Source organism: Drosophila eugracilis, unplaced genomic scaffold, assembly GCF_018153835.1.
Source record: "Drosophila eugracilis isolate 14026-0451.02 unplaced genomic scaffold, ASM1815383v1 contig_367, whole genome shotgun sequence".
NCBI classification, from domain to species: Eukaryota; Metazoa; Arthropoda; class Insecta; order Diptera; family Drosophilidae; genus Drosophila; species Drosophila eugracilis.
In genome coordinates this window covers 1950329-1963194 of record NW_024573224.1, presented here as the reverse complement: position 1 = coordinate 1963194, position 12866 = coordinate 1950329, and the positions used below count along the sequence as shown (strand labels likewise).

At 41.2% G+C, this 12866-nt stretch overlaps 1 protein-coding gene across 2 annotated transcripts in view; it reads right to left on the bottom strand.

Moving 5' to 3' along the window:
- The window catches only part of LOC108116403 (microtubule-associated protein Jupiter), a 29634-nt gene that overhangs the window by 16327 nt on the left and 441 nt on the right, over positions 1–12866 (bottom strand). The window lies entirely within an intron of this gene.

The window sequence follows — 12866 nt, the reverse complement described above, 5'->3', positions numbered from 1 at the left end:
AGTTAAGTGTCGCCTGATATTTCACCAGGAGAAGTGCAATGGAACTCACTTGAGCACACAGAGATACACAGTCGCCGGTTCGGCACTCACACATTATTTTGAGTACAGTGGTCGCTGCTGGTCACAAAATATGACCGCCCTGGGTGTTTCATGGTAATAAATTTCCGCCATTCAGAAATATGGCTTTTACCTTTCTGGCGTTTTCAAGACACTAAATATACATTTAATCACATTGAAACAAACGGGCTTTCTCTATTGCACATTAAAATATATGAGCTTTTAGTTGGGTAAGGAAATGGTCTTTTTTACCTTAAGAAATTTACTTTTTACTTTAATAGCTATATAAAAAATGACGTTTTAAAAGTAGGAATTTGCCAATACTAAACAACTTTTATTTGTTTTCACAAAACATAAAGAAAATTTTTTAAATTTATGGCTTGTAAGTTGTTTTTCAATTTTGTGAGTGACCACTGTGATTGCATGTGTGTGTCTAATCTCATCGAAGCCGTCTGCTCTGCTTCCCCTGCCTCAACCACCCACGCCCCTTTCTTTCAACTTTATGTGGATGTGTTGTCATGTGGACTTGGAGGTAGTTAAAACATCATAAGGCATAAAAGTAGGGATGGATTGCAAGTACAAGTACGAGTATCTGAACGTGGGCAGTGGCAAGCAGCGCTGCTTAACTGACAATCGAAGTGACGCGGCGGCAAGCCCTAATGATTATGAACCAGGCATCGACACTTTGCCTTCTCCATGCAGACATTTCTTCGGCACATACTGCGAATATTTAAGCCAATAAATAATTTCACTGCACAAAGTGAAATTTCCGGCTGCTGAGGGGGCCCTGCATAATTGCCATGATGGATATTCATTCGTACGTGTCCAACATATGGAAATTTTAGCTACCTATAGTATTTGTGACATTCGGAAATGCATTTTCCAAGCCATATTTATGGCCAAACTTTCGTTAATTAAAAACTTTACACTCACTTTTATTACTCACGCTCTTTGTTTTTGGCGCTGCAAGTCAGGCTACCGGTATTACAGGTAGAGTAATTGAGAGCTTTTAACGATCGTGAGAAGGTGAGAGAGCAGCCGAGGGCATATTGTAAATGGATATAGTCAGGATATAGTAGGCTCACGAAGCGAAAGCTTTTTAAGCAATTGTTTAAGACCATTTAAACTTTAAGTGCCGCATTCAAAGAAAATTCATTATGATTTTATATCTATATTTTATTTTTTCCATTAGTAGTAAATCTTTGATTTAAGATTCCAGCTGAAAGGGTTCTCAGATGCATGTTCAACGACCTTTAAATCACTCATTGCAAACTGATTTCTTTCATCTTTCAGTTACACTTTATCTTTGGCCAAATTGCGAACCGAAACAAAGGAGCACTGCCCCTGTGTACATTTTCACATATGAATAGTATTTAGTTTTCTCTGCGGGCCATTGACTGACCACCAAAAACTCTTAAAAGCGGAGATTAAGTGGAGCAATTAGGAAAACGTGCACTGCAAACAACCGAAACCGAAAAACAAAAAAAGGGGGACGGGAAAAACAGTAGAGGAAGACAAACACACGGTGAGCTAAAAGCCATCAAAAAGCGACTTTCGGTCAGAAAGGTGAGCGGTTACCAGTGAGCTATCCGCTGCTCTCTGCTCTGGAAACTTGGCCATGCCCCATCCAGCGTTTAACATTCAAAATTCCCCTTGCCACATGCCACGTTTAGTTCAAGCTAACAACTCACTTGCCGGCTTTCCCGATGCTGCTCTGTTGCTGCTGGGAAATGTCTTGGAAATTAATCTCTTTTTTGGCTGGGCCAGTTTATCATATTATTAAGGCATTAGCGGCAACCTCAGGGGCCAGCAGCTGCAAATCGCTGACTACGTAAAAATTATCAAGGGAAATGCATCATCGTCGGTCGAGGTAAATCTTTTAATCAATCTCCATTTCCCCCAGTGGCCCCCTCCCTGGAAAACCGTTAGACCACCACATTTCTTCAATCGCAGTAGAACGAATGCAATGGATATGGCCAAACACTTTCGCTTTTCGCCTTTAAATGCCTTTCGTAGTAGATCCAAAGGCAATGGCCCGCATATAAGGGGTTTTAAATTGGAGTTTTGGCCCAAAACCTCGATTCCCAAATTGTCTTTTAATGATGGCCAACAATAGCGCAACTTCCTCGAGTGCATTGTGTGTACACGCACTCGCAAACACTCACCTATTAAAGGTACTAAGGTAACAATTACCAGAGCAGCACAAAAGCTAAGCAAAGCTGGCGTTAAATTAATGCTTTAATTTCTTTTGACTTTTAACTTTTCAACTCTTTTCGGCTTCGTTTCTTCTAGTGAAACTTTTTTGTACACTTTGAGAAATATTGAACAGATGACTTCTAAATTTCCTTTCTTGGATAAAATATGTCTAATATATGTCAGCGGTTATGATGTCATGAACTAACTGATCTCTTCTCTTTGACTAATTACATTTACAATGTACCCTACCCCAACTGGAAACTCCCCATTTTGAAAATGCGTGAGGTCCGATTGAAAACTTTTGTTTGTACACAGTAAAAAGTGAAGAAAGAAAAAAGATGTCTTGAAGTGAGCGCATCGAGCAGGAAATGTTGCTAAATTTGTTGGACAGCGCCAATATGCAACATCTCCAGATGAGGCTGTCTGCATAGATATATACGCTATATATACGCCTGTTCATGCTGCGTCTGGGCAATAAAATGTCTGGCACTTGATCTGACCAGACTTCCATAGCCATAAGGAAGCTAAAGAGCTGCTCCCGAGGCGTCTTTAATGGTTTCGTGATGGGCAGAAGTAGCACCAGAAGACCAGACCAGACCACTTGGAATAGTCTGCTACCCTCTATATCATTAGCCCTTCCCCTAATATCTTGTGCAAAAACTTTTAAACTTGAGTTTGCAGGCCAGGAAATGCTTTGTTTATCGATTGCCTGAAAACTTTTTGAGAATTATCGTAATCGGTTAAGTTAAGTTTTCTTCATAGCCACGCCTATTCAACTGCGGCACTGCATTTGCCTTGACATTTTCCCCGCCCCAAAGACATAGAGGCAAAGAAAATTTCACAAAACTTTTCGCGGCAATTGCAACTTACATATGGGAATGGGAATTTTTTATAAAAAGCGTGGAGTAGGAGGCAGTAAGCCTGGGCAAGGCCAGTAGACTGCAAGCCAGGTCCCAAAAACGTTTTCAATTAGATGGCATTAAACTTTAAATTGGGCATTCTCGGTGATAAATTAAAGTGAAATTAAAACAATTGATGACTTTGCGGGGCTACATTTCTATAAGCGAACTAATTCCATGGATTGACGTGGGTAGAAGACCTCAAAACATGGCCAAATGTTTGTTTGAAAACAATTTTATCAAATTGGAATTACAATTCCGACTACAGTCTGGTGTATTTATAGCCCTATAAACTTGAAATTTTACTTCTCAATAAAGGTAACTTTTATAGTTTAAATATTTTTTTCATAAAGAATTGGAAATTTTTATTTAAATTTCGCTAATAAACTTACAGACAAATATATTTTTTAACAATTTGTTTATAGTAACTGAAAGTCTATTAAAAGCTAAAACTTTTAATGGGACTTTGAGATGGGTGGATGGGTTCAACTTGCCTGCGAGATGAGTAATTGCTGGCGCAGCAGCAGTAGTTACAAAACTCTCTATCTGCGATGCTATTCAAATGCAACAATGCCTACTACGCGATGGCAATGGACTCGCAGCTATTCCGAACCCCATCTGATGATCGCATGTCTCTGGTGCATTCAAGGTGGTATTCCCCCAATCACCCGCCGCTGGGAAACGGATAATGGTCAAGTGCAGTGCGTGATTCGGCGCACTCCAAACGTCAGCTCGGAACGAAACGGATCGGATCCGATTGAATGGGATTTGTTTTTGGGATGAGATCTCCTCAGCTCAACGGGCTGGGTGTTTGCTTAGCCATTAGACCAAAGTCGAGAGGCTAGGCTAGCGCCGAAATTGGGGATCAATTTGGACTCTCGATCGGCTTTGGTCTCGGTTCCCGAGCTACAATTTCTCCCCGCACCAGATGTCGAGTGAAAAGTTTGCACATAAAGCCAGCCAGCGAAACGGGGGGCAAGTCGCCGAGGAGTGGCGGCTGAATTATTATTTGTTTATTGAGCGAGTGAAAGGCAAGCCAAGTTTGAATTTGTTCCACTCTCGGCTTAATTAAAACCACTAAGAACGCATTCGTCGAGTTGGCGACTAAATGATGCCCTGCATTTAATGCTGTTTCGCTATTTAATCACGAAGAAAGTCAAAGAGAAATGTTTGGGACCATCAAAACTATTCTGACATTGATAAAAAAAAATATGAACGTGATCTCTTTCTAATTGGATCGCTAGATAAAACTCGGAAATTTTTTCATTTCAAAGCACTTGGCCTTTGGTACTAAAAATCTGCTAATCATGCTAAATTGTGTTACTGTTAGAAGGCGAAAGGACAACTTTGTGGAAATTATTTTTATCTTTATCTATAAAATATTTTAAAGGACCACCTAAAATATTTTTCGGTAATTACTTAGTTCCGATCTTTTTTAATTATGGGAACCCAAAAAAGAACTAACGATGAGGACCACCTTGTCTTGGAAGCTTGCTAGCTAAATTCCTAATTATCACATTCTATATAGGCCTGCCGATCGGGGGGCCTAACTATATATATAAACCTTAAAAGTTTTGTCATTTACCTTCCAACAAATCTTCGAGCACCGAGTATAATTACCTCCAAGCCAAGTCCCAGACCCCTAGCAATGTCAACGAATTTATGACTGATTCTGGGAAACTCACGTATGCCGGCCGCTCCGCGCTGACTAATATTTCCGACCAGAGCGTTAACACAGTTTAAAAGCCACTAAAACGGGTTGGGGGAGATGGCCCAGACCAGGGAAATGGGCGGTTGAATGGAGCGCGTGTGTGTGTCAGCACTTTTCACATTCGTGGTACGTGCACAGCGAAGAGGAAAACGCAGCTGTCGTCGGAGTCGCGTTGAAAATTCTTTTCCAGCTTAGAGCAGATCTTAGATTATCCGCAAGCTAAAGTCTGGCTGAATGCATTGCCCATTTCCCAGCTAATTGAAATTCCTAGAAACTAAATCAAATGTTGGATGAAATGCTCCACGCAACTGGTTCTCACTACGCATTGCTCTGATCTTCTCCACTCCCGGATCACTTTGGATAGTTTGATGATGTGTGGCATGCAGCTGAGCCCCAGCAGTCTGAGCCCGAATCCGAATTCGAATCACAATCCAAATCCCAATCTCATCTCGCGCCTCATCTTTGGCATGCCAACGGAACATTAACGCGAGATGATATATATAAACACTGAGGAGCCAATGATCTGATCTCTGGACCATTCTCTCTCTCTCTCTCTCTCTCAAAGATGGCCCAGAATCTACGACTGGGAGCTGCTAGCTCAAATGCATTCCATTCATTATGATTACTATTAAATTAGGAATTCCCGTTCTTTCTCTACTCCTTTATTTTCCACTTCATCTTTCGTTCTGCGGCTCCAACTCAGATGCGAATCATTTTTGCTAGCAGACTGCGCTCAAACGACGGTAATTATTTACGCCGATTTCAGTGTGCAGATAATGCCGAAGCCGCAGCCACAACAACAGCAGTGCAATTGTGGCACGAACTGTGCGGCAACTTCCCCCGATCTCCTCTCTATCAAAACTTTTTTTTTAGACAAATGACTTAAGTTAGCGGGGAAATGGCTGATCGTAGAAAATGTATTGCAACAATCGCAGCTAATGCAGCACGTAATAATTCGACACTCTATGGCGGAATCGTAATAAATTTTCTAAAGATATAAAAACGATCGTATACCGAAATTCGGTCCATAAACTTAGTTTATTTCAGCTGCATTAGAAAGTCTAATCAATTACGATAATACATTCTTTAACAAAACTTAAACGAGCAGAGAAATAGGTTTACTTCTATTTAAAGTGAAATTAGTGATTTTAGTTCGAAAGACATCGACTTTTTCTCGCAGTGTATGAGTTGCATATCAGGCTCAATCGATCATCTCTGGTGGCTTCCCCATCTTGCAACTGGGACAGACATTCCTTTTTGGCTAACGAAATAAACAAAATGCAAATTCACCTCGCCAAGCAGTCAATCATTTCCACTCATCAATCAATCAATCAAATTCGCACCACGCCAGCAGCTGCGAACGCACTTATCGATAGATCACGGCTCCAAACTTTGACATCGATATTCCCCAATTGCACATAAATTGAAACTGTCATTTTAGAAAAAAAGAAAAAGGAATACAAATAGGAAACCCCATATATGAGGCTTCATTGGTTTGTCATTTGACTTTGATGGAGTTGGAACTAAACCTTAAAAGGTTGTTGATTCGCCCTCAAATTAATGTATCCCTTTTTAACAAACTTAATGAAAGTATAAATTGTGAGCACATAAGGAAATTAATAACTTGTGATAATAGGGAAATATTAAATTAAAATATTTTAAAGTTTTTATATTACAATTTTGTATATAATTTTATACCGCAAGACTTTTTTGACAACCTAATACAAATTACATTTTACATGTAAAATACAAAAGCCTAACATTAAAGCGCCTCCTAGCGTATGTAGTACTTGGGGTAGAGTTGCCAGATCTAAGCAGCTGAGGCGCCACCTAGGTTACTCCACAAAACTATCCGTTCAGATGGCGCCACTGAGATGGCAGACAAGGTTTCAGAAAATTTGAAAATGTATTTTCTAAAATGCCACACTTGTTCATTTCTTATCTTCAATTATTACCCCTAATTTGACCCTTAACCCCTGGCTGCCTGCATGCTGGGTCAATAAATGCCGATTTGTGTGTATTTAGGCAGCCTCATATGCATCTGTTATCTTGACCGGCTGCTATCGACTCGCTTTGTTTACATCCGCCGGGATTTATGGGCAAGACGACAATAATAATAATCAAGGAAACTCAAACTGAGTTTTGAAATCACCAGCCTATAGGGGTTCCCAAACAAGCAATTAAGATTTCGAGCTTAGGCCTGATAAGCCCATCATAGCGATGTGTTTTTACCCCTTGAAGAATTTATCACAACAAATGCCCGCATTTCGATTGTTTATGTTTTTCAATCAACGCTGGTTTGGAAAATAATTCCAGGAATTAAGTTCCGATATGTGGTAGAGGAGCGAGCAGAAGTGGGGCACCTGCCACTACAGCCGGTTCTCGTGCGATTCTCCCAGAGCAGCGACAAAAGAATTTAGCGGAACGGAAGAAAGCGTCGATCGGTGGGCTGGACGCTGAAACCTGTTTTTGAATCGGATCGTTTCTGGAATCATCAGACGACCTAGCTGCGAACTGCTGATCGCTGATCCCTTGGCAGCGATTTGAGGAAGCCAACGCATCTCCTTCGATGGTGCTCCATCATCTCGGGGACCACTTGGCACAAATGACGCGGCACAAACGGCAAAATGGGGAGGAGCCAGCCTGCCTGCTTGCCTCCAGATGAGGATGAGCTGTCAGAGGCCATCGGATGTTGTGTATATTGTGTCCTCCACTCACTGTTTGCTGTTTGCATGCGAATCTCGGCTTCTCCATTTCAGTCAGAGTGTCAAGAGTGAACGAACTTTGGGGGGCAAGACGCACAAACACAAACTTTTCTTGTCATCCTCATAATCATCATCTACAGTCAATGGACTTGGCTTAAACTTGGATCGCTCCCCGCTGCAAGTCTCGCTATCTAAACAGCAGCTGTGCCAATGATCTGGCACAAAAGCGAGCCCCAGAAACGAACTCGCACTACACACGCTATATCTCAGCCTTTAAATAATGTGGAACAAACATTTATACACAATGTATGCAAACATATATAAATATATATTTGTATATGCATTCTCAAGACAGTGGGTGATCGCTAAATGAGAATTAATTGGCTGCTGAGACACAGTTTTAATGAATTGAATGTCAAAATAACTCATGCTAAGACTCAAACGAATGGGTCACACATCTGTTGAGAGAATTTACATATTTATTCAAGATAATTTTGGAATTCTTAATAAGTTTTTAATGTTTTCGGGTAATTCTTTTCTGTTTTCTGATATAACGATTAAAACTTGTTTCAAGCAGTAACAGTCAGAATAAATATTTAAATATTTAATCATGAAATCCCTTCAAAGGATGCACCACTGTAGCTGATATGAATTTATGAATTGTGAACTGGTTAAAGAAGTCAACTTAAACTTATATCGCCAGTCGAAGATCGTTCCGCGATGGGCGTTGTCGGAACAAAAAACAATTTACATGGAATAACCCAGATTGTGGCCATTGACTCGATGGATCGCATTTCGCATTTCCAGTTTGTTCTTGGCGAAAGATCTTTAAAATGATCTCTATGCAACTGGGCCTGACCAATTAGCGTAAATTAATTCACTGCCAGAAAGATCTGCAGAAATCAGCAAATAAAATATTCCTCTGGGGTGTGCCACTACCATCGAGAAGATTCCAGAGACAAAAGAATATATATATATATATATAATGTACTCATAAAATCCAGCGAATAACACTAAAAAGTGGGTGTAACCTAACATTCCTCATTCCGTCGAGAGAAAGTTTTAGGGGCTAGAAGAGGATCCTGTCTGAAGGGTTTTCGTCCCTCACATTCATTAGGCAAAGAACATGCTAAATCCGAAATTGATTTAATTTAAACAAAATCCCGGGGAATTGCAATGCTGAAACCAACCCTCAGAGAGGTTTCTACAGCTGGTGGTGGTTGCAGTGGCAGTAAAACCCCTGCAGGCCGAATGTGGAGTAGCAAATTCACTTTCACAAATCCCAGCTCCTGCTCCAGATCGGCCGGAGGCCTTCAGCCAGTGCACTTCCAAATGCAACCCTTGCGAATCCTTGCGTCAATTGCCTCGCTTTTAATCCTTGGGGGATTTCCTTTTTTTGCATTTGGGGGTGGTGGCGACGGCGTCTGTCTGGTTTCAAGGTCCAAAAGTCAGCCGACGAGGGCAGTTTTGCGTTTTGTGTTTGTGCCTTGACATCAGCGGCATCGGCATGCAGGTGGTAGCGGGTTAATCGCATAATTGAGCAGCCCAGGACCAGGCGACGCACACTCATCAGTGATTCAGAACCAGAGCCAGGCGAGCGAGTCGTCTGGCTGCAACAAAGGAATAACACACCCTGTTCGAATCTCACAAAGAAATCGCCATGGAACGTGTGAAGCCTGCCGATTATTGTGGATACGGGCGAGGAGCACGGCCCACAATGCAAATATGCACAACTTATAAATACATTGGGATCCGTGGCTCTGTGTGGGAGCAATTCATTTAACCCGAGCCAGGCCAGCTGGCGAAACTGCAAAATGCAACAAAGAGCGAGGCTGGAAAGAAAATTGGCTGAAAGGTTTTCCATCAGCGGCGCTGCTGACTCAGGGATCCCCGTCTTCGGATCCAAGGCAGTATTTCAGCAATAAATTCATAACTAAAGGGAGTTGGGGGAGGCCTGATACGTATACACTTGCGGTCGGTATAATAGCGAAGCTAATTGAAGTTGGACATCCCAGGTTCTTAATTTCACACCCGGAAGATTTCTTCGCATTTAAATAATGTTACTTACATTGTTACTTCGAAGAAGTCTTGCATGGAGAAATGGAAAACTTGCACGAACAAATTAACTCAAACTTAACAAGTTGTTTGTTACATCCTCTTTCTTCAAGAGCCTTTCGGTTTTCTTTAGTATGTTCAAATTTTTTCAGTTTTCTCCTATATTACTTGTCTATTTCTGATTTCTTTTAAAGCTAGACAATAACCAATAATTTTATTATATATTTTTATCTAACATGTGTCGTTAAGTGCCTCCCATTAATCACTTTGGTAAGTGTATATTAATAAACCATATTTACCACGGACTAGTTATATCTGCTCTGCTATTTTTGTGACCGCCCCTGTATAGACAAACAGAGGGCGTAGAGCAAAACCATAATGGTAATCGCCCATGTACAACAACTGCCAGAAGGCAGACTCGACGCAAACAGATCGTTCTGCAAATGGCAAGCTGATGCAGATAGCTATGCAAAACGGGTAATCCAAACGACCGGCCTTATAAGGCGGCCAATGGTCCAAGCCAACTAGAGATACAGACGCGTTATTACTTAACAACAATTACCGAAAGTGAGCTCGAGTGTCTGGCTTTTTTGTGCCCAATTATAGTGGAAATGTTGCCGAAATTGTCACTCAATGACTCGACTTCCTTGGCGCAGATAGAAGATACAAAGAGAAACTGTCTGTTCAGTGGAGCGTTTAGCATTAGCCCCGCAGACAGCCTTGAGATCCGCTTGTACGGCAATGGGGTTTATGTACTGGAACTACACCCAAATAAGGACACCTCAGTGACGTAAACATGAACTTACCTGCAAAGAAAGAAGAGCAAATAAAAACTCTGCTAGTTAGGGCATAAGTTCTTGTTTTTGTGGCCCACCCCATTAATCATCTATCAATTGGTTTGCCTTTTGGGCATGACTCACGGCTGAAAAATGAAGATCTTCCCGTTAACAGGAAACGTGACTCGCTAGGGCTTCCCTAATTTACACAAAAAACCATTTATCTGCTCGGCCCACCCTGACCAACATCAAGAGTCAAATGCATTTGGAAAGCGGTAAGGGAGCTGGAACTGTGGCAGATACCGAGGACGGAGGACGGACGACATGACAGATATGTCCTACTATGGCCTCTGTCGGGGTTGCTTATCGTGGGTTGCATGCGTCAGTGACAGACTAAACTCTAAAACTCCTCCTCTGGCACTACACTTTAAAAATGTATTCTCCAAACTTTTTGACTACTATATAACTAGATATTTGGAGAGCAGAATAAGAATAAGAATAAGCTACGACATTATATAGGCTTTAACAATTGTATTTACAGCCTTAAGTATAATTTATGGGTATTTCTGTCAGTTTAGCATTCTAGTTTTAATATTCTCAGACCATCTACTTCGCTCAGTGTACATCTAGCACTATTCCTATGTCGGATTAATGTGGGCCCGTCTGTCTGCATTTTGGGTGCGGCTAGGCTGGATGGCTGGATGGCTGCATTCTCCGGCTGTTCGGCTTTCTCTGGCGGTTCTGCCGGGAATTAGACCCATTGACTCATTCTAGGGCTGCGCCCAATCCCAAACCCACAACTACTGGCCAAACTAGTCGCGGCTAGGCAATCAAAATCGACATTTAGTTTTATGGCGAGTCAAACAACAACAGCGGCAGCCGGCGAACATGCAATGTGTCCCGAGTTCAATGCACTTGCCACTCAGCCTCAAACTCCGCTGCAATGGCTCTTGGCCAGATACACAGGCATACTAACAGATCGCGTGACTATAGTTAAATATAGTTAAGCACCGCGTATGGCACGTGACGATATTGGGGCAGAAAGTATCCCCCATATTGTGTGATATTGTGGACGGACATGGGATATACCAGGAAAACTACAATTTGGGAAACCGGTGGGCAGGAGTGTGCCCTTAATCACTGGCCACCACTGTGGTAGGGAGCAAAGAAGAAACGAGAACGCCATCGATTTCAATTGCAATTACTCATCTAACGCGGCAATTACTCGTATTATGATGATAAGTGCGAACCAAAACAGCTGCTGGCAGATTTCAGAGTGACTCAAGGAGGCGATTTAGAGCACTGTTCGCATTCTTCGTGATATCTAACTCGTGGAATCCGGAAATCTAGCAAAGGTCAAGAACGAGAAAACTAATGTCCATAAATAGCTAAGAAATAAGTCATCACCAAGGAGCCAATTTAAAGTTAGTTTAATGTTTTTATTAATGAAAACTAAACATTGACCAAATTTAAGACAGAGGAAACTTGTGAAAAAACTATGGGAAAATGTTCCATAAATTCATGACTGATTCTTAAATGAAATTGGTAAAATATTGTGTATATGATGTACTCATACCCTTAAAAATTAAATGAGCTTAAAAAACAATTTAAAGTTTGTATATATTAGTTGATTACTTAAATGTTTTGTTTCCAATTTTTGTAGTGCTTATTATTGGTAACTTAATATAATTGTAACTTAATATAGTGCCTGGTACATCTTCGAGAGAAGAACCTAAACGAAATTAATGCATTTCTTAGGAAGGGAGATGGTCGGGTAGGATTCATAAGAAGAAACAATATAAAAAAGTATTTACAGGATATTTCCTTCAAAATATTTTTAATTGAGGAAAAGCATAATATATCCAATGACCTATTTTAAGGTTTCATTTTTTATAGTCCACATTTTCAACTATGAACCGTACAGTTTTCCATCTGTTTTCGCCTACTTCAGCTATATTATTAGCTGGCAGCTCTATAATGGAGTGATGACCAATTTGAAAACTGGCACAGAGAACGAAAACACAAAAACAAGCGCCACCTCGATTGCAGTCATAAAAGCGATAGAGAGATAGAGGGTGCGGGGTTGGTTAGGGTTCAAGATGTCCATCGGCTGATATGTTATTGGGGGCGGGGGAGGGAAACTAGCACACTTGCTGACATTGCAGTGTGCACTTAACTAGAACCACCACTGTGCAGTCCACACACAGACATAAAGCCATATGCATGTACTAACTACTCAAAATGGTCAATTTTCCCAGTTGCAGCTGAATTGAAGTCCTATTGTCAGCGGGGGTTACCTACTACAAATATCATATATCGGTTGTCAAGGGCGTTTTCTGACGAATCCATAACAAAGTGGAAATGGAGTTTCCCAAATCAAATAGGAATAATCTCCGCCGATCCAAATGAACAGTTAACAGTTAACCCATTAAAAGATCAATACACGTCTAGTGCGAAATGTGAGACG